The sequence below is a fragment of the Amblyomma maculatum genome, chromosome 1, assembly GCF_055883805.1.
Source record: "Amblyomma maculatum isolate TAMU_Amacu chromosome 1, ASM5588380v1, whole genome shotgun sequence".
NCBI classification, from domain to species: domain Eukaryota; kingdom Metazoa; phylum Arthropoda; class Arachnida; order Ixodida; family Ixodidae; genus Amblyomma; species Amblyomma maculatum.
The window spans coordinates 406,108,229-406,129,560 of record NC_139344.1 but is presented as its reverse complement, the minus strand read 5'-3'; the positions used below and the strand labels follow the sequence as shown (position 1 = coordinate 406,129,560).

The 21,332-nt window shown below is 45.7% G+C and overlaps 3 non-coding genes across 3 annotated transcripts; all 3 read left to right on the top strand.

Moving 5' to 3' along the window:
* Positions 1-10,870: 10,870 nt before the first annotated feature.
* LOC146208809 (signal recognition particle RNA) lies at positions 10,871-11,170 on the top strand. The gene has a single exon (XR_014704577.1).
* A 9,789-nt stretch (positions 11,171-20,959) lies between these two features.
* Positions 20,960-21,041, top strand: TRNAS-GCU (transfer RNA serine (anticodon GCU)). The gene has a single exon. It is a non-coding gene; the product is annotated as a tRNA-Ser (tRNA).
* Positions 21,042-21,116: 75 nt separating this feature from the next.
* TRNAS-GCU (transfer RNA serine (anticodon GCU)) lies at positions 21,117-21,198 on the top strand. Its single transcript has one exon. It is a non-coding gene; the product is annotated as a tRNA-Ser (tRNA).
* The last annotated feature ends 134 nt before the right edge of the window (positions 21,199-21,332 follow it).

Genomic DNA, 21,332 nt, shown 5'->3' with positions numbered 1-21,332 from the left:
TCAGTGAGACCGTGAGCTCCTATACATTCCCTCTTGCCACTAAAGCATTGATGGGCCTCTTCCTTGTTAGTTCATTTCGTTCCCTATATTTATTCTAGACTAACTCGAGGCCTTATCATACCATATGGTGACTGCATGGCGCATTTTCGTTGATCTCCACATCGCACACAGTGCCAGGCCTAGAGCACAATATTAAATCTATTTCGCTTTTAGTCTTTCCAATTGGCCTCTTCCGTGTCCACTTCAGGTTCTATTTTCTGAAGAAGGCATTCATGATTCCGAAAATATTTTCGTTCCATCGCACTCTACTAAAAACTCCTTCCCGCTCTTCCTAAAACTCATGGAATAATTACCCACTCCGTTGTCTAGAGCCTGTTTTATGCCTACCTTTGCATTGAAGTCGCCCACCACAACAGTACACTGCGTGTTTTGCTTTCCGCGCTATTGATTGTACGTCTTCATAGGCGTTTTACCTCGTCATCATGGCCAGATGTAAGCGCGCAGGACTGCACTGCCTTCAATTTATTCTTTTTTATTAAACTTGGTTACGATACCTACCACTCTCCCGTTAATGCTACAGAACTGCTCTATGGGATCGACTTTGTTATCGTTTCGGTAGGGAGAAGCTGAAAGTAATGCAAAAATAACCAATCACGTTTGTTCAGCCTCTCTGCGAGCACTGCGCAATGGTGCTTGCTCCTGCTGCTCTCCTCGAGAACAGCAAATAGCGTACACGTTGCAAAACGCCAAGGAGTACAGCTGGTTCCATCCCTGCACAAGGTCAAACAGCGCCAGGGAGTGGACAAGAAGAAGGAAAGTGCGCTTAGTAACAAAACAATGATTACCCTTCTCCTTTATTCGACGTAAAGACGAAATGATTACGGGCTCTGTGGTGGCCTTGTCATCTTCATGAGCGGCCGCATAATTATGGTGTTGTTAGCAGGAGCGCACAGTCTTGAGCTCTGGCGTATAACTCCCAAAGCGATCGCTTTCAGCAAGACGATTCCTGCCTCCCCTTTCATCAATGTCCATTGCTCCGACTCAAAGTGAATGCATAAGCACGCCTTATTTACCGGTTCGCTCACCTAAATTTGGATGTCATCACTTGGATGGCCATAGTTAAAATAGCTCGGACATCAATTTTGGACTAATTTGGAAGAAGACAAATTTTGTGCGCCCAGTGGGAAAATCTGGGGGTGCCTTGCATAAATTTGGAAATTATCACTAATTTGGGTACGAAGGCCGGCTTGTTTTTCCTACATGATGTTTACCCACGCAACACAGCAAAAGACACGACGCAGGCAAGTACACACACAAATGCTATAAGCACAACGAAGTAGAGTGGACACACTAGGGTTTGTGTCTACTTGCGCTTGTGTGTCTATTACTTTTTGTTCTGTATTTTCCTTTGGCGCGCTGGCATACATCATCATCACCACTGAGTTGGCCATAGTGAAATTAGGTTGGGCTACAATTGTGGTCAAATTGGGGCTAGGTCAAATTTCCAGGGTCCAGAGGGTCAGATTCCGGGAGTGGGCCGTATAAATTTCGGAAGTTGCACCCGAATCGGCCATACTAAAAGCAGCTATTTTCCACAGATCTCGGCAACTCCATCCGCACTTACGACTTCACCCAGCCTCATAGGATAAGTGGCCTGTTTCTGGTTTCAACGATAGCCCAGACGACTTTTTTGCGTCGGGCACTGTCCGAAGCCTTTTTCTTCAAAATATCAGTCTCTTCAAAAGCCTTCAAAGTTTGAGGAAACTACAACGATATCTCTCCCCCGATCATACATACTCTCTGACAGGTGCAAATAAAGTGTTTTCTCTCTCTCTCTCTCTCACATCTATGCGTAGCACACAACTCCAACACTTCAAGCCTGATAGTAAAGTATATATTACTCTATGGAACATCGCTGCTGCGGAGCAAAGGCCGACTGGTGTCAACTTGAACACGGAGAGGCCATCCGGTGTGATAAAAGTGGTCTACACAAGGTCTTTTTCATCAACCTCATGTTAGCCAGTAGCCGCTCTTCAGGTCCATCGATGAAACGTATACTTGGCACTGCTCAGCCGCTTCAGTGTGTCTTGCGATGCGGAGAAAGGGGTAGACATCCTTCTTAGTTATGTTATTCAAGCGGCTGCAATCTAAGAAGAAGCGCAGTGAGCCATCTTCTTCACTAAAGCGACCCATGCGGCCCAGGGCCCCTCGACAACTATGAGGCGTCGTCACTACACATTTCCCCTGCTTTATACACAGTTGCTTGGGCGCAGAGGCCTGGTGTGTTTGTCAGCAACAATGAGATGCTTAGCAAAACATATTGGTGCAATTTCCATGTTGACAAAAAGCACTCGCTGCAGTTTTGCACAACAGTACACATCTGGTCTTCTCGGCTCCGGAGTAGTGCTGACTTGATGTCCAACGTGGGCTAATTGCCCACGACAGGTGCATCTTCTGCGCGTTCCGAGAAGGGCAAATGTATCTTGGCTGTCTGCTAGCTTGTCGAAGAAAGCAATTATCGGAGTCTTGTTGAGATGCCCATATTATTCTGGGAAATTCTTCACCAGAGCCTGAGTTTGTTCATCGGAAATGGGCGACGCTTTTTGCAGTGACCAGTCTTCAATCCAAGGGCAACTGAGCTTTTCTCTCGAGAACACCTCCGGCAACTTCAATGCCTCCGGTATCCAAGTAGACGACGGCGCTTGATCGGGGCGATGCGCTCCATTCTTCGTAGATGACGTTTATAGCGATGTGATGAGTCACAGTTGTAGCAGGTATAGATTTACCTATTGAAAGCTTGGTGAACTGTGATCGAATATCGATGATCGTCCGATTTTCACCCAGAACGTCGATACTCGAAAACAGGTCTCGAGATCACTCCTACAGGCCGAACCACAAAACTGGTATGGTATACATTATATCTTGTAGGATATATAGGATATATACTCTTGCGGTGCATCGCCCCGGTGTCATCATGTGGTTACCACCGTCGGTACGGATCAGCTTTCCACCCCAATGATTGCTCCTTTCTCGAGTTGTACGGCGAACGGCCCACTCCTTACTGAGTAGTCACTTGTTTGTGTCCTCGCATTGCAAGTTGGCCTCGGTGTCCGATTCCGGCTTCCTCGCATACGGGGGTCGCGCCTGGTGCATGCCATTGTATATTTGCTGGGCAGTGGTGCTAGTCCCAAATCTAGTCTCACCATCGTCGATGTTGTGTGCAGTGGCGATGTAATCAATGCGACGTTGTCATTAGTCGTCGGCCGCCGATTACCTTCGTCATTTGGCCATGAAGCAAGTTCACCTCCAAAGGTTGCAGTCTTTAGTTTTCCATACGGGAACTGAGGCCTTTTCCTCGCACAGGGACAGCACAGCAAAGGGTGCGCTGACAGCGGTGGGGAACGGGACCACCGGCTTAACGGCGCCTATCCTCCGCTGTACATCTAGTCGCCGACTTCCTGTAACCGCCCGCCAGGAGCGTGATCGCTCGTGGGATCGTGGAGCGTCGATGGCGAGAACCGCGGAGACCAATCGTCTAGATAAGCAGCGACTATCGAGGAACGTGGCCAGTCTCGCCGCAGTGGAAGCGTAGTGAACGGTTGTTGGCTGTCCCCAAGCCTAGCATCTCATGGCACTTTGGCATATGTGGCATGCGGGGCGGTCAAGGTTCAAGGGCGGCGTTCACGGGGAAGGTCGGAAACGAGGCGAGCTTGATGCCTCATTGAGGAGCCGAGCTACGCACCGCGGCGGCTTGGCTCATCGTCTGTGGTTTTGTACAGTAGTCGTCAAGGTCGGAGTGTAAAGAGCATGCTGTACTGTTGGAACATTTCTGGAAGGCTGTTGGAGAGAGGGTAGCAGTCGACACAGCTCTTGTTGAACGACCTCGCTCATAAGGCCCTGCAGGCTGTCTCCGCTTGCAGATGGGCCGTTGTAGGGGCTTGCGCCCACCTTTTGATGTAGCCGGTCGTAGAGGCACCATCCGGGCGTCCATATGGCCTTCTCAGTGGCAAACACTTTTGTTTACTCCGGCCATCATTTTCGACGGGTTATGGCCACGCCACCAGAAAGCAGCTGTTTGATGGCTTGCATTAAAATTTCCTTTGTTTCTCTTCGGTCATGTTAGAGTTACTACGGCGAAATAGGCGCTTCTTTTTAATGTAGGCTAAATGAACTCGATGAGATAGACTTTGGAATGAAGAGCGAATTTTGGCTCTGTTTCCTGGCGACGCTCGTCAACTGCTTCAATGGCTCTTTCTTGCCACTACATTAGGGAAGACTCGTGATTTTCATACCACGTACGAGCTGCCCCTTCAAAGGCAAAGAACACATTTTGGGGCTTTAAGTTCAGTCCAATTGTTAAAGCGTCGTCCCAGTTGGTAAACGCAGCAACTCGTCCGTACTGATCCAGAAAATGGGTCCTGTGAATCTTCTCCCAGTGTATCGCTGAAAATAAGGAGCTGTCGGACTGCTGCATGACAGCTGCAAGAGATGCTGCGGTCTGAGTCATTTTTTATGTTGAAGCTTCCTTTCGGGGTAGAGTAGAGTCCGGCAGTCGGTAGCTCTTGAAGTTGGCAGCTGGCTCTGTGTATACACAGACTAGCCTAGCGGTGTGACGCGTGGAAAGCTCTTGTCACCGTTTGTAGGGAGCGTTCGGAACATTAAATAAGGCAGCTCCCAGACCTCACATGGTGGTGACAATTCTGAAGGCAACAAAGAGTGCGGTTGCACTGAAATTAACTCTTCGTTGTGCTGACTTCCGCCCGCGAAATAATAATTCACTCGGCGACGGCAATAGCTGCAAGCATTCTCGATGGCCGTCGAACTGCAAATGAACGTTGCACTCGTCAGCGGTCAAATTAAAGTCGAAGAAGCATCTAGATAAAGCCGCCAAATGTGACTAGAAGAATCTGAAACAATATGAAAGCGGAAGCGTGTGGAACATAAAGGAAGGAAACCTAAGGAGGGAGTGCGCGGCAATGCTCCTGAAGCCTAGTCATAAAAAAATAAAAGAGAACGAGTCAATTTCCACGTGATTAGACCACGTGATTAGACCACGTGATAGCGTACGGTGATATCTACCACCTCTGTGCATAGCGCATGCGCGCATCGGCGCCGCGTGGGGTTTGCCTCGCGCGCAGCACCGGGAAATCGGCGCGATAACCCATGCTCGCCGCAGCACAACGCCGCGCGTCCGCGCCAAGACGGACTCTCGCATTAAAACATATCCCCATCAACTCATAGCGACAGACTGAGAGAGCGAAAACAAGGGGGGAGGGATCGGCTTCCTCGGCGCTTGGCTTGCGAAGGTTGGCCACGTGACGTCACGCTCTCTCCTTAGATTTTTTACCTCTATGGTGTGGGAGCATTTATTCGAGATAAATCTCAGCGTACATACGCTACACAAAGCAATAAAGCCGCGTCTTGGTGACAATGAGCATGAATAATGAAAGAGCACGAAATCCTTCTGATTCGATGCGTTTCGTTTAAATGTTCACGTTCTTCGATTATTGTTCCAAGGCTACGATTCTGTTGTGTTCATGTACATCACTCTCAAGTAGCTCACATTTGTTCGAAGTTTTTCGTTTTCAGCTTTCAGGACTGTATTTCGTAATTTCTACATATAACTTCGTTTTCAGTCCTGCAAATGTGGCATCCGCATGCCACATGCTCTGGGCTGTGGTCCTTAATTTATTTTGTATTTCATGGATTTCAGTATGACGGCCGCGTTCTGACGCCTCGCGGGACAGTTTTAGTTCTCGGCGGAGCTCAGCTTTGAGCATTTGGAGATATGCACCTCTTCTTTAAACGTAGCCACATTTTTATCAATTTACGCGTGACCCAAGGGGAAAAGCTATATAAGTTTATGGAAAGGAAAACCCGCACTCGACAGCGGCGAAAATACAAACCCGAATGAGAGTGCGCACAAGGTACTGACCTGCTACAAGGAGCAGAAAGGCGATCAAGCATTGTTCTCAAGAGCTGTCGCTGCTGCCAAGTATTTTGCGGTTTTATTATCATCATTCGGGGATCATTGTGAAAGCTTCAAAATAGTTTGAGTGCCCTGAAATTTCAAGCATACGCAGAAATTATCTCGCTCACTGACGCTCTTGCTTGCGTCAACACTGGCGTCACCACAATCCTTAAAGGAAAAAATATATTCATGTCGATTCATCATGTTGCTTGTCAGTAGCATCCCTTGAGATACAGGCTCTTTCGCTCTTAGAAGGAACCTTAAAGTGCGTGTTCTTGATGCGTGATGAAAGAATGGGCGTCAAAGGTATATGCGCCATAAGCACGGCTTGCTACACTTCTCTCTCCTAGCAGCGCCTGGTCCTATACAACTTCTCACCGGAAGCACAGAAGTGACGCGCTCCCAATTTATCTGTTACTGTGAAACAGCCGGAACATGATTGGTACTTTTAATACACATAGTGTTTACACGGCTTCCTCCCTCACAGAACGAAGCTAGCTAGGGCAGGCCGGATAAATTTCAACTCACCATATACCTCGCCACTAAAAACAAAAACTGCGCCGAAAATAAAATTCCACCTGTATTATGGAATCCTGAAGATCATGTATGATAACCCTGACAGGTCGGTTATGTACCCTCAAATATGCCAATGAACGATAACCGAACATGAGTCTACCTGTGTCGTTTTTTTTTCTCTCATATTACAGGCTCGGGCCAAATGTGTGTGTAATATGTTGTCATGATTGGAACAACTATGCACTTTAAATTGCCTACAAATATTTTACTATTGTTTTAATGTAAAGTAAAATAACTGCCTCCTCCCCCCGTTGTAAAAATAGAATGAGGCGCCCCACCCGGCACCCATTGCGAAAATGGGGTGAGGCACAAAAGCTGCTGCAAGGTAGGTGAAAACGTGGATTAAAGGCTGGTCTCTCGAACGCATAGGCGCGGCATGCGACCTCAAGTAAGCACCCACCAACCAGACACTGTTCACGTCCAGCGCGACGAGCTCGTGGAAGCGATGGCAAAGCAGGGAAAAACTTTCTAGGGGGCACTTTGGAGCATTAAAATGCATTGAGGCAAAAGCCTCTGTGGTGCGATGGTCTGAATCCCTCCACAACGGCACTTCTTTCTCTATTTTTTCACTCCCACCTTCCTCCTTTTCTTTACGGCTCGGTTAAGGTGTTCGCGGAGAATTGTGAATTCCTATAAATCAATTTGAAACGCCGCTGATGCCTGCTGTACGTCGTGTCCTTCTATATACGGTGTGGTGCGGCTTTTGAGGAAGCACCGAATGAAAGGCACCGCGCGGACACCTGGATCGGAAGCCCGACGAGGTGAGTATCGTATATGTGTGAATCGTCTGGTGACGTCCCATCCAGTCATGACGTCACCAGGTGGTGACGTCATTCAGTCATCTCTCACGTCAGTCATCTCTCATTATGATCATAAGTGTCACTATCACTTATCACTCTCGGTCACTACGTACCACTAAATACCGGCAGCGGTCTCCATGACAACCCCGCTGGCAATTGTCCCTAAACAAGGAGAACTAAGATACGTTTCTCACTTTCCCGGCGTGGCTGTCAGGATGATTGACACCTATAGTGTGACCGAACGGGCGATAGTATGAGTCATTCAAGGCTTTCGCCTTAAAATGCATTAGATGTAGCTTGCGAGAACTCACGCCCATACGCGTGCACTGCATGCGACCTCGTGAACAATGTTCACCTTAGCGGTAAGAAAGAACGCAAATCCACGACTGAACGTTTCCATTTGCTTGATTTAAAATGTGTACACGAACTGAATCTGTTCTAACAATGGCGCGACATTCCTGAAAACGCAACATACATAAAAAACATACACACCGTACTTTCCCTATTCTAAGCTCCCCCTGATTCTAAGTAGCAATAAAATTTCTGCGAAGTTAGGGGGAACTTTGCAAAAAACAACTTCGAAAAAAGTTTACGTGCGAATATAAGCAGCCCTTTTTTGCGAGCAAGAGAGTGTTGACAAGGCTGCCGGCTCTCTTGATCACTGTCTAGTCGGAGCCGTTGGAGACCGAGGTGGTGCTGTGTTTACGATGCGATATCCAGCTTCTTGTGCTGCATTATGACACTATTCCACAGCTGACGGCGCAGAACGGCACGAGAGCGATCTTGATTAATCATCAGTGTTGTCAAGTAGATCTTGAATCGGTGGCCATTCGGCGGGTCACGGCAGGCTTCTCAGGCATCGCGGACCCGAATCGGTAGCTGCTGTTTGGCATCCGCAAAGGATGTCAGAATGAGTTTGAAGAGTGATCTCGCAGCTTGAACTTTAAGCTCTCTTCAGTCGCGTTTGCGGCAAATGTTTGCCAAATAAAATGTTATTTCTTTCGCCTGTCTCCTCAAAATATCGACGAGAAAATAGGAATGGGGGAAGGAGTATTCCAGATTTTTCGAGTCAAACTACCCCACACTTCGGGTATCGCGATGTTTAAAAAGGGGCTGCTTATAATTGAGTAAATACGTGAGATGCTGACCCCAAGAAATGCGACACCATTGCGATATCGATGCCTAGCTCCGTTATGAGTTCTGAGTTTTATTGCTGCTTAGTTTCCATTTCCATTGGTCAATTACAACAAAGTCGAATTTTTGGCGCCAAGGAGCCAAATTTGGAAAGCGGCCCACCCACATTTGGAAGCCACCGTTCAGTCTGCCATACTGAAATAAGTTAGGCAGTGATTTTGGTTACATTTGGATGAAGTCAAATTTTGGGGCTCCAGGGAGGCCAATTTTCAGGGGTGGCCCACGTCACTACTGATTTGGCCACACTCGAATTAGATTAGACACCACTTGCGGTCCTATTTTGACTGAGTCATATATTTGGTGTCGAGGGCGGCCAGCATTTAGGCTGACCTACCCAAATTTGCAAGCCACCACTGAACTGACCATTCTCAAATTACGTTAGACAACAATTTTGGTCAAATGCGGGCGAAGTTAATTCAAGGGGCCAAATCTCAAGGTTGGCCCACTTAAGTTAGGAGATCACCACTGAATTGGCCATACTCGTATTAGGTTAGAGATCGGTTTTGGTCAAATTCTCACGGTGTTAAATTTTAGGTATCTAAGGGGTTAAATTTTGGGGTGACCTATCCCAATTTGGAGGTCAACAGTGAAGTGGCCATACTCGAATTTGATTAGACATCAATTTTGTTCAGATTCTGGCAAGATCGAATTTTGAGTGTCCTGGGGGTTCAAATTTTGGGCGCGGCCCATCCCAATTTTGAGGTGGGCCCATCTCAATATTCAGGTCACTGAATTGACCATATTCTGACTATTTAGGTTGGACATCAATTTCGATGCAGTTAAGGTGAGGTCAACTTTAGGCGACCCAGGGCCAATTTTTCGGGGTGATCGATCTAAATTTGGATGTTACCATCTACTATTTGGGCATGCTCTAATTAGACTGGGTACCAAAATTGATCAAATTGCCTGGTGTTACAAAGTGTGCGGACGCGCTATGTCCATGGCCTAATTAGTTCAAATTGATTGACTAACCAATTACTTAAACGTTCCAAGGACTTAAATAATTAATATTACGGTCGATATATGGCCTTAATCAACTCTTATATAATTACCTATTGCAATTGATGAATGGCAGCTCGTGCGAGCATGCTTTGTTCACGGCCCCTTAAGACACGCTCTGTTCTAGGCCAGCCGTGGGCCAAACAATGGTTTCGCACTAAAACCTTGGCTGTCAAGGTCTGGTTGCGTTTTCTTCTAAACTGGAGTAGCGCGTATCATTATACCGCGCTGAACAATTCAATTGCAGCAATAGAACTGCCGCTTGACCACCGCGGAAGTCAGACAATGACACTTTGGTGCAAAATACTAATGTAATCTAGTTCACTATAAGTTTAGTGACATTTATGTATGGTTTTAGTTCACGTGTACTAGCTACAGATCAAATGTTCTTTATGCCAAAACATGTGCAGCGAAAAGAACTTTCTTAAGTGCTTTCTTAATTTTCACCTGTGTCCTGCCATCACAGGTACTGAACATAGGTCTAGTTCTGCCATGAGTGCCGGAAATACCGACCGTTTTCGGTTAAACACGAATTTCAAGTCAAGAATCTGGCGTAATTTTATTGGCGCTTTCCGATTTAAAAAATAAACAGGTCGTCAATTATTTATTCTGGGAGCGGCGCATGGAGAGCAATCTTCATTCTTCCAGTACGCGACTAGTAGGTGCCTAGGAGCACACGTCGTACTATTACGTGTGTTGGTAGGACGCCAAACAATTGTCGTTTAGGAAAGTTATTTATTATCGAACGAAAACCCGAACTCTCCGTAAAGGGTGCCATCGCTGCATTCAGCTGTCTTACGTTTCTCTCAAGCAGGATATGTTGCTTCATCTCAATAATAAAATCGCGGCGGTTGGAAACGATGACAAGGAGCGAGGACACGACTGAGTCTTCTCACTGGCCTTCTCTTGCTTTTTATTCCTTCAAGTTATGACTCACTTCATGGGCTCACTTAGACACCCGTCTAGGTGTATGAGTAAAGCTGAACACTTGCTCAAAATACGCAAAGAAACCGGACGTGAAAGTTTGAAACGTATGAATATCCCGCCTCACAGTACACACACTCCGCATAGCGGTCGGGTGGCGCCACCACGTGTCGACTTTGTTAATGTGAAGTGCGCTGTCGCCTCAGTTGGCTTCAAGCATATGGTTAGAACACTATAATATGGTCGACTTCGTCGAGCGCCCCATGGTTCGATCTATTCGGCCTCGTGTTCTTATGCGTGACCTTGTGGCCGCGCCCTTAGATACCCGTAAAATAAAAAAAAAAAAGTAAGAGAAATTGTTTGTAACATGTGTGTACAAATGACGTTTGCAAAGAAAGGTGCTCCGGCCGGGAGTCGTGGCGTACTCCTGTAATCCAGCTGCTTGGAGGCGTGATCTGGAGGACGGTCTGGCGCCGGGGGTTCTGTGCCGCGGCCGTCCCATGTTGACGGGGCGTCCGCGCTAAGCGAGGCGTCGATATGGTCGCCCGGGTGGAGGCCTGTGGTGACCAGGTCGCCTAAGGAGGAGCGGACCGGCCCAGGGCGGAGACGCAGCAGGCAAAAGCTCCCGCGTGTCGCAGTAGTGGGATAGCGCTCCTGAATGGGCGCCGCGGTGTAGCCCGGATGCCAGGTCCGGACCCAGATCTTTTTTTTTTTTTTCTTTTTGTTCTGGTCGCTTACAACATAGTGTATCATTTATGATACGGTAAAAATAAATTTCATTATTTAGTAGCACAGTTAGTACTGTCTGGAATTCCTGGGCACAGTACGTGAATCTCCAGAACTAAGTATTTAATTTTTTCTTTTAATTTCAAATCTGCAACAATGTGGCAATTTTTATCTTTTGCAGAAAATCGATAGCTAGAGGGAACATTTTTGTCTTCTGACTAGAAGCAGCTCTCCAAGAAATTTATTAGGTTATCACTGGGATTTATTTTGTCTGGTTACAGCATCATCTGCGCAATAATCCTTTAGACTACATTGTGACAAGGCTATTTACTCGTGTATACACCATGGAGTTAGGGGTCATTTTTGTCACTTCATGGTGTTTCATAGTTTCATAAGCAAGAAATAAATTCACCGCCTTCGAATGATTTTACATACTTTTTGGAGTTCAGATTACTTCCCCTTCCTTGTTCTGTTCTTCCCATCTTGTTATGGTAGACTAATATCATTGTCCGTTTACCTTGTTCTTTTTGTCTTTTCGTCCAGTGCATTAGATGGTGCCAGAAAAATTTAGATACGCGTCCGTCCGTCCGTCCGTCCGTCGGTCTGTCTGTCTGTCCGTCCGTCCGTCCGTCCGTCCGTCCGTCCGTCTGTCCGTCTGTCCGTCTGTCCTGTCTGTCTGTCTGTCTGTCTGTCTGTCTGTCTGTCTGTCTGTCTGTCTGTCTGTCTGTCTGTCTGTCTGTCTGTCTGTCTGTCCGTCTGTCTGTCTGTCTGTCTGTCTGTCTGTCTGTCTGTCTGTCTGTCTGTCTGTCCGTCCGTCCGTCCGTCCGTCTGTCCGTCCGTCCGTCCGTCCGTCTGTCTGTCTGTCTGTCTGTCTGTCTGTCTGTCTGTCTGTCTGTCTGTCTGTCTGTCTGTCTGTCTGTCTGTCTGTCTGTCTGTCTGTCTGTCTGTCTGTCTGTCTGTCTGTCTGTCTGATTAGATACCGATTCTAGTCAAAGTAGGGGTATAAATTTTATTCTCTATTGGCTGCCACTACCTCTGCTTAAACTTTTCGTGTTCATTGTTCACTTACCAGTGCATCAGGTTTCTGTCTTTATTTCTGTTAATGATGATTCTCGTTTTATTTTCATGCCGTTATTTGTGATACATTGTATAACTTACATCAACGCTACTGTCTGCCGCTCTGTTCATGTTTTTTTTTTTCCTTTTAAGCTTCAATGTTTAATTTTGTGTTTTGTATTCTTGCAAATATTTATATGATTTTATCTGTTTTGTTGTTTCTTGTAATTGTGGTTTATTTGTTTACTTTTGTTGACATGCCTTATATGCCTGACATGCCCCCCTACAGGGGGGCATGCCCTACATAGGGGGGCATACCTGACAGCCCCCCTATGTAATATCCTCGAACGGAGGGCCTTTAGGGGTATGTTGTATAAATAAATTACAGTGTGTAACAGACCCGAATGTTGGGTCCTATGCTCATTCTACATCCTGTGGTAATCACAGTGAAAGTGTACTTAGAGATCTTTATAGAGCGCACTGACTGCCAAGAAAAAAGACAACATTCTCTAGTGAGTAGGAGGAAGGAAAACGTCGCGAAGGTCTTTCGTTGAGAAAGCTTGCAGGAAATACCACAGTTGTAGATGGACGCCATGTGCTACAGTCATAATTTCTTTAGATCAGGTCAGTTGGGAACTATAAAAAAATGTTTTTCCCATGAAATTGCTGTTTGTTAATCAATTATGTAAATCTCATTCCTGCTTCTTTGAAATTTTATATTTTCGCAAAAATACCCTAACTGCATGGTGTATGACATATGATACACGCGAATATTTCGCAGAAGTATTGCAACTGCATCGTTTTTCTCAAACCCAAGATTGATATAGGCATTTGCATCATGAATGGAGCACGCTAACTTTTTAGGTAGAAAAATAAAATTCATGCAGTAAGGGGATATGTTTGTTATCGTCGGCAAACTCCAACGGACATCGTCCGAACCTGAAGTAGAACAATAACAACACCGTACAGCGATCTTGAATGGGCGCCGCGGTGTAGACCGGATGCCGAGTCCGGACCCAGATCTTTTTTTTTCCTGGTCGCTTGACATATGTTTGTTATTCTCTGCAAATTCCAACACACATCGTCCGAACCGGAAGTTAACCACATCGTGGCAACTAGCATGAAGAGGAAATTCGGAAATTCTCATTCCTAATCGGCGGGAACCAAAAGAGAAAGTTTCAGTGAAACGGGGAGAAAATCTGAAATATCAGCCCCGTGAATAGATGCTCTAGTTTTCCAAATATACACGTGACATTCAAAGAGCAGAAACACTCTGACGCACCATAATTTACGGCAACAGCTAGCTCAAAATGCAGTACACAAAGACGCCCGCATTCCGCGGGTTGTACACAAGTCGCTTCAGAATATCATGTCAGTAAAGTGGCCGACTGTCGAGACGCAAACTACGTGGTCATGCATCCACGATTTTAAAGCGACACTGCAGTGGAATATATGGTAACTAAATTAGCGTCCCGGGAGAGAAAATACGTTACTTTTTCGGATAAAAACGCTTTTATATCCAAGAAAATTGCGGAAAAGCAAAGTATCTGTGGGACCCCACTGGCGTTTTCCCGCAGCTTCCATGGTTACGTGAATATATTACGTAAGACCTCTCGCTGAGCGCTATTTCGACGTGTTAGTGATAATTACCGTCGAAATGCTACGACATTAGAGAGGCGAGTGCAGCCAAGTATGCTGAGTATGGCATTTAAATATTTAAGGGGAGCACTTGTCACTGCTGCGATCCTTGGAACGCCCTGATTCCTCGAGAGAGGGAGGGGGTGAAGAAAGCCAGGCTTTTTGTTACAGTGAAAGAGCTGTCTCACTGCCTTTAGAGCAAAGTGCGAAAATTGCTTCACCAGTGTTTTACAAGCTAGTTGCTATGTTGCAGTGGCTTAATGAAACGTGTCAATCAGCCCAGCTGTTTTTTTAGATCTCACCCGCCTGCATGCACTACATGAGGCACCGGCACGCGAGGCAGGACTTCCCGAGAGAAATCTGTTCAACCAGTTGATGCATACGTTCTTCAATATTATGCGTAAATTCCCAGATTATTGCAGAGAAAACGTACCCACATATATTTCCATTTTTAACCTCAAGAAGCCATTCAACGAAATAGAAATTGAAACAACGGCAGCAGAGTCAATGAGGATAATTGCGTGCGATCATACAGCGTGTAAGTTAGTGAACAAACAAGCGATAACCGACAGCACATTGGACCGTTTATTGAGTACTTCGCGTCCAAAAATTTACTCCGATGTTATGTGGAATCAAATACCCTGAGCGTGACTGCCCAGACAAGCCAACTCCCAGGGACGTCCTGTTTAAATCCCCACATCCCACATCCTAGCAGGGTAATCCGCGGGACGTCCCAGCGAGCTCTTTTCTGATATATGTTCAAACCACCAAAAAAGTATCTCCGTGAGATGTTCCATATACTTGCCCTTTGCAACGAAAGCGAGTGAACGAGAGCCACACAAATTCGCTTGAAGTGTCAAAAACAAAACGCATACTGGTCGTCTTTGTAACTACAAATTGGCGCCGTCCCTGCTACGATACCCAACAATTGCTAACTTAATTTCTGTTGCGCTTTTCCGATAGTCTATGTTGGAGGGTTGTAACTGATTTTTCATTGTGGTTTTTCAGAGCATATGAACAGCGAATGTGAGCTCATAATTGCATTAGCTGATGCATGGAAATTGGTTGTTTTGGAAAATATATGAAATATCCTGCATTACATGCAGCCTACCATGATATAAGACAATGTGAATCGTGTGTTCTCGAAAAGGGCATATGCGAGTTGCAACCGTTAAACGTGGTGCTCAACTAGCACGTGGCGCTCAACTTCTCCGGAGAACACAAATTAGCTCTAACTAATCGCTCTATTGTTATTATCGACAAAGAAACGAAGGGCTTGATTAGCAAAACATTGCATATGATCCTAATAGGTTGTACTGCAAACAAAATAAATAACTATTCAAGAGATTATTTTATATAGATTTGCTCATAAGCAGTCCAGTACCTGCCCATACTAAGACGCCCTTGTGGAGGAGTATATATAAAAGTGCTTCACAAAAGTGTTATTCTCAAGTCGGTTGCTCCTGTGTGCTTTCCCCATTAAAAAAAGTATACAGGAGTCACCGTTTCGAGACTAGCACTTCTCTCAAGCACTTCTATATAGAGAGGAAAGGAAATTTCTAGTTCCTTGAGGTTCGCACTGTCCCATATTCATTGTTGGGAGGCATTTCAACTTTGGGACGTCCACAAAGGACTATAAAAGAGGTTACCTATTGACCCTTCGTATCTGCCCACAGAAGACGAGGATGGAGCACCTTTTGGCCAGATCATGCTGATGGGCCTCCATATAGCGGTCGAGAATGGCTGGTTATTACTGTGACCCCGACGCATTGCCTACGCGCGTGTATTTTCGGTAGTGTGTAGAGAGGGTTTTGCAGGAACTGAAAATGCAGTCATGTATACCATAATGGATTCCACGGCTGCAACCGTTAACAACGCTTAGATAATTTTAATGTAACAAAGCCTAAGCCAATTGTTGTCGGTGCTTACCTGTGTGTTTTTTTGAATGTGTCGCCAACTGACAATACAAAAAACTAGGTGGCCGAGATTTTAAGGCGATGGACTGCTTATCCATTGGACTTTGCCCGCTTGGGTTCGAATCCAATCGTCGGAGGTCGTTTTCTCTTTTTTGTAAAGCCCCTCTGGAAGTCTAGAAGCTGACATCGGTGGATAGATGCGTGTACGGGCGAGATGGCTTCTTCGAGCTGCGAGTGACGCAATGCTTCCGACATCAGAAGTCTCCATGGATAGCAGCGCGCCTTTGAAGCGTCTCGCGAAGGAGGAGCTTGGTCTCAACGAAGATCCAAGCAAGGTATCAGAGGAGGAGGCAAGAGGACGATGGGATTCAAAAAAAAAAAAAAAGACAGTTACAGCTCAAAAGGTCGCCAATTTGCCGACGACTCTCCCCGCTTCGGCGGATGGAGCTGAATAATGCACGCAGAAAAAATGACAGGGACCACAGCTTTTGAGATCACTACCCTTAACGTTAGAGGCTTGCGGAATCTACGGCACCAGTGCCAGTTAAAGCAACTGATTGAAGGCAGTCATGTGAATACAGCTGCAATTCACGAAACTAAATTGGCTACGGATGAGGATACTGAAATTGCTCTTGAGATGTTTTTATCTCATCATAATATTGTCATCAGCCATTTGAAAGGATTGTCCGGAGGGTGCATGCTGTTTCTGAGCAATACACTAGACATGACTGACTTGTCATATTGCATTTATGTTAAGGGGCGGCTCATATGTTGTGACTCGCCATTTCGGGTCAGCAGTGGCAAATTGTTTGTGTCTATGCGCCTGTTAAGCATCAAGAAAGGAAAGTGTTTTTCTTGTCATTGTCAAATCTTCTTCGCATAGATCGGGAAATTTTATTGCTGGGAGATTTCAATATTGAAATCTCCCAGCAATATTGAACCTCAGTTACAACAGTTTAGTGCAGAAAAATATCAGGGTGCCTTGATTAGGTCGCGAAAACGAAGGTTCGTTAATGAACAACCATCTCACCGTGCTTTTAGTGATGAAAGGCAAGCTATCTTTCTAAGCAGGTTTTAGAAATTCGTTGCGGAAGTGATACGTACACTGACACGCCTGGTATTCTGAGTGCCTTCTTTAAATATTATGTGTGGCTCTAGTGGTGGTAATAACTCGAACAAAGAGCCTGATTTCACTCATATAAAAGATAAAAGATTTTCCTCGCCTTGAGGATGAGCAGCGGACAAACATTGAGCGATCCACAACTTTAGATGAGGTCAAGTCGGCCATTCGTTCGCTACAGGGCCAGAAATCTCCTGGCCCGGATGGTCTAAATAGCGAATTCTATAAAACGTTTATGCCTACCTTAGCACCTGCCTTATTGGAAGTTTTCAGTGCAGCTTATGACAAAGGCTTTTTGCCTCCCAGTTCCTATACTGGTCACACCACACTATTCCCGAAAACCAGAGACGCATGTCGGTTTAAAACTGTTGAAGGGTACCGTCCGGTATCCTTATGCAACGTGGATTATAAAATATTTGCGAAGGTTCTTTCTTCTCGTCTGCAGCTTGTGGCATTAGATTTATTAGGGCCACACCAAGTGTGTGGAATCAAAGGCCGTAGTATTCAAAACCATATCCATACTGCACGTTCTGTGATAGAAACAGTGTCAGATGAGGTCAGTCAAGTGGCCCTAATTCAGATTGATCTGGCAAAAGCTTTTCATGAGGTGCGTCATGATTTTTTGTTTGCTGTAATGGAGAGTGCAAACACTGGTGATATCTTGCTTAAAGGCATTGAACTATGTTATAAAGCGGCCACTACAAGACTGATTGTTAATCAAAACTTAACCACACCAATTCCTCTCAGATCATCTGTTCGACAGGGCTGTCCTCTATCGCATTTGTTATTCGCGTTATATCTTGAACCCGTCGTAGTATCATCAAAAACAAAGCAGTTCGTGGCTTCTCACTATCGCAATGAGAAATTAAGGTTTTGGCTTTAGCTGATGACATTGCCCTCTTCTGTACTGATAAAAAGAGTGTGACCGAGGTTTCGCGCTTAACTGAGCGTTTTTGTGATAGTTCGGGGGCATATCCTAACCTTTATAAATAAATGGGTTCTGGTTAGGTCGCTGGAGTACAAAGCCTAAATTTTTTGCCGGCATCAGGGGGGATTTTGAAAACTCACAGTATTAGGGGGTTCCTTTGAACCAATATCGCTATAGTGGGCCTCACTGGGATTCTCAGATCTCATCAGTTAGGCGACAAACCCAGGCATAGACGGGTAGGGAGCTGTCTCTATCTGCACGAGCACAAGTTTGCAATGTCTTCCTGATATCTATGCTTATCTGTGTATTGCAGGTGTTGCATTGTGCAAGAAACAAAGTACACTCCATGCATAAAACTTTTGGCTACATTTGTGTGGCGCTCTCAATGGGAGCCATGCGCCAAAATAATTTGTTTCTCCCTCTGGAAGCTGGTGGAGCTGTTGTTTGAAGGTTTTTCATTTTTAAAACCGCGAACCATCCCTTCCTCTTAGCTGTGTTTAATCGACTATTAAGTGCCCATTTGCCTAATTTGTTTGCGTCCACTGGTGATAGGAGTGGGATTTTCTTAAAGAAGTTGCCGAAACATTCCATTTCCTCACTGTATGGTTTTCCTTGGAATGCCTACACAGTCTATCCAGAAGACAGATGACAAAAGTTCTTATTGAGACATTATTTTCTGTACCGATGTATTGGCAGCCTTACCTCCCATTTCTAGACAATAGTGTATTAAAGCGGGTTCAACCAATGTATATACAATCAGCCGCAAACGACTTTATTTTTTAAACTTCACACATCAACCTTACCTGTCAAAACGTGGCTTCGTGCAAAAGGCACTTTTGTGCCATGGTCAGTAGACTGTCGCCTGTGCCAGCAGCCAGAAACAATAGTACATTGCTTTCTGTATTGCCGTGATGCAGTGTTTTTTGGGACATTCTTCAACGGACTCTCAAGAAGGACATTGGTATTACGTCCGATACTATAAGATTTTTGCCTACAATGGAAACTTCTGAGGCGCCATGTGACCTTTTTGTGCTCATGGGACTTTTTAGCCTGTGGAAGAGCCGCATGACAGATCACCACGCAGAGCCACCACGTTCATCGAAGTCTCTGTTCAGAGAACAATTTTCTATGGTGCGGGGGTTATATGCTGTGCAGGATCGACCTCCTGCCCGGTTACATTTACTCGATGCATGTATATGTCTCCCGGAATTTTGATGTGTGGTCAAAGTGATAGCTCGATGCTAGTGTAACTGTGTATTGACAGGTTGCGGAATGCGACCTGGTTAAATTGCTCGAATTACTTCCATTCAATAAAGAAGAAAACGAGTGAGGTGGCCGAGTATTTGGGGGAAGTACTTGGGAGTGCACTCGCCGAACCAGCTTATTTCATCGCATCCGCTCTGGAGGCGTTGGTTTAGCGTATTTGTATTTGCGCCAAGTGGTTAACCGTTTTATGTCCTTTCGTGATACAAAGGACCGATTTTTAAGAAATGTATGTCAGGTTAGATTGAATAAAGTTCTACCAGATTTAGTTGTAAGTTCGGCGAGCATGCAAGGGAGGATTTTCGGAATCCTTAAAGAAGTGTACATGTCATGTCGTGTATTGCAAGCCCGTTTTTCGTTTGAATATTCATCAACTGTGATGCGAAAGAAACTTGTGCGATGTCTTTCTCCCGATCCCATTGTACAGATCGTTGTAGCGTGCAGGTCCATGGAAGTCAGCCCTTAAACGAAAAAAAAATGGCTGTACCAGGGGTAGCAAAATCTTTCTTTTTCAAGCTCCATAGCAATACACTAGAAGTTAGCATTTATTTAGAAAGGAAATGTTTTTTTTTTTTGTAACTTGGGGAAATCACTGTTTCATATGCCGCAAACCGGAAACTATCAAACACGTTTTCTTAGACTGTTGGGAAGCCTTTTTCTTCTGGGATATTCTACAACGAAGAATTAAAAAAGACCTACCAGTGGATGCATTCCAAATTCGATTTTTAACAATTGAAGATGATGATGGGCTACCGCTGGACGTGAACATGTTATTGGGCCTGCACAGTATCTGGCGATCCGAATGGCTTTCAGGCATGCAAATGTTGATGCGAGGAAAATACGGCAGTATTTTCGCGAATCCGTTGCGAGTGTTATTGAAGTTTTCAAGACACAAGACGAAGTGCCTGAGTGGCTTCCGAGAATGGAAGTGTTGCTGCAAATGCCTCATTTGTAATGGATCACGCAGCCCAAATCGCGTGGTTTTAACCTGTGCTGTGTATTTATCGCGTAATATTATCTCTGTGTGTGTGTGTGTGTGTGTGTGTGTGTGTGTGTGTGTGTGTGTGTGTGTGTGTGTGTGTGTGTGTGTGTGTGTGTGTGTGTGTGTGTGTGTGTGTGTGTGTGTGTGTGTGTGTGTGTGTGTGTGTGTGTGTGTGTGTGTGTGTGTGTGTGTGTGTGCGTGCGTGCGTGCGTGCGTGCGTGCGTGCGTGCGTGCGTGTGTGTGTGTGTGTGTGTGTGTGTGTGTGGGTGTGGTGTGTGTGTGTGTGTGTGTGTGTGTGTGTGTGTGTGTGTGTGTGTGTGTGTGTGTGTGTGTGTGTGTGTGTGTGTGTGTGTGTGTGTGTGTGTGTGTGTGTGTGTGTGTGTGTGTGTGTGTGTGTGTGTGTGTGTGTGTGTGTGTGTGTGTGTGTGTGTGTGTGTGTGTGTGTGTGTGTGTGTGTGTGTGTGTGTGTGTGTGTGTGTGTGTGTGTGTGTGTGTGTGTGTGTGTGTGTGTGTGTGTGTGTGTGTGTGTGTGTGTGTGTGTGGAGTAATGTTCTTTATGTGTAAAATCTGATAATAAATTAGGCAATTAAGAAAAAAAGAGGTGGCCGATAGATTAAGGAGATATACTGCTATTCACAACTTTTATATCCACTCATTCCCATCCCCAGTGCAGGGTAGCAACCGGTTTCTTTTACTGGTTAGCCTCCCTGCCTTTCCTCCTCATCTTCCACCTCCACTTCTAATCCATAGGGCTCTGCACGCGTTTGTTCGAATGCCATCCTCGTCGGAGGTTTTGTCTTTTTTGCAAAGCCCTTCAGGAAGTCTGGCTGCTTCTGGCTGCCATCAACGGAATGTACGCGTATCCGGGCGAGGTGGCCGAGAGGTTAAGGTGATGGACTGCTAATCCATTGGGCTCTGCCAGCGTGGGTTCGAATCCCATCCTCATCGGAGGAAGTTTTCTATTTTATTCAATGCCCTTGTGGAAATGTAGGGGCCGCCGTCGTCGGGTGCACTGTGTATTGGTACGAGGTGGCCGAGAGGTTAAGGCGATGGACTGCTAATCCATTGAGCTCTGCCCGCGTGGGTTCGAATCCCATGCTCGTCGGAGGTTGTTTTGTCTTTTTTGCAAAGCCCTTCAGGAAGCCTGGCTGCTTCGGGCTGCCATCAACGGAATGCGTGCGTGTCCGGGCGAGGTGGCCGAGAGGTTAAGATATCGAACCATCGAACAGTTCTGGCCTG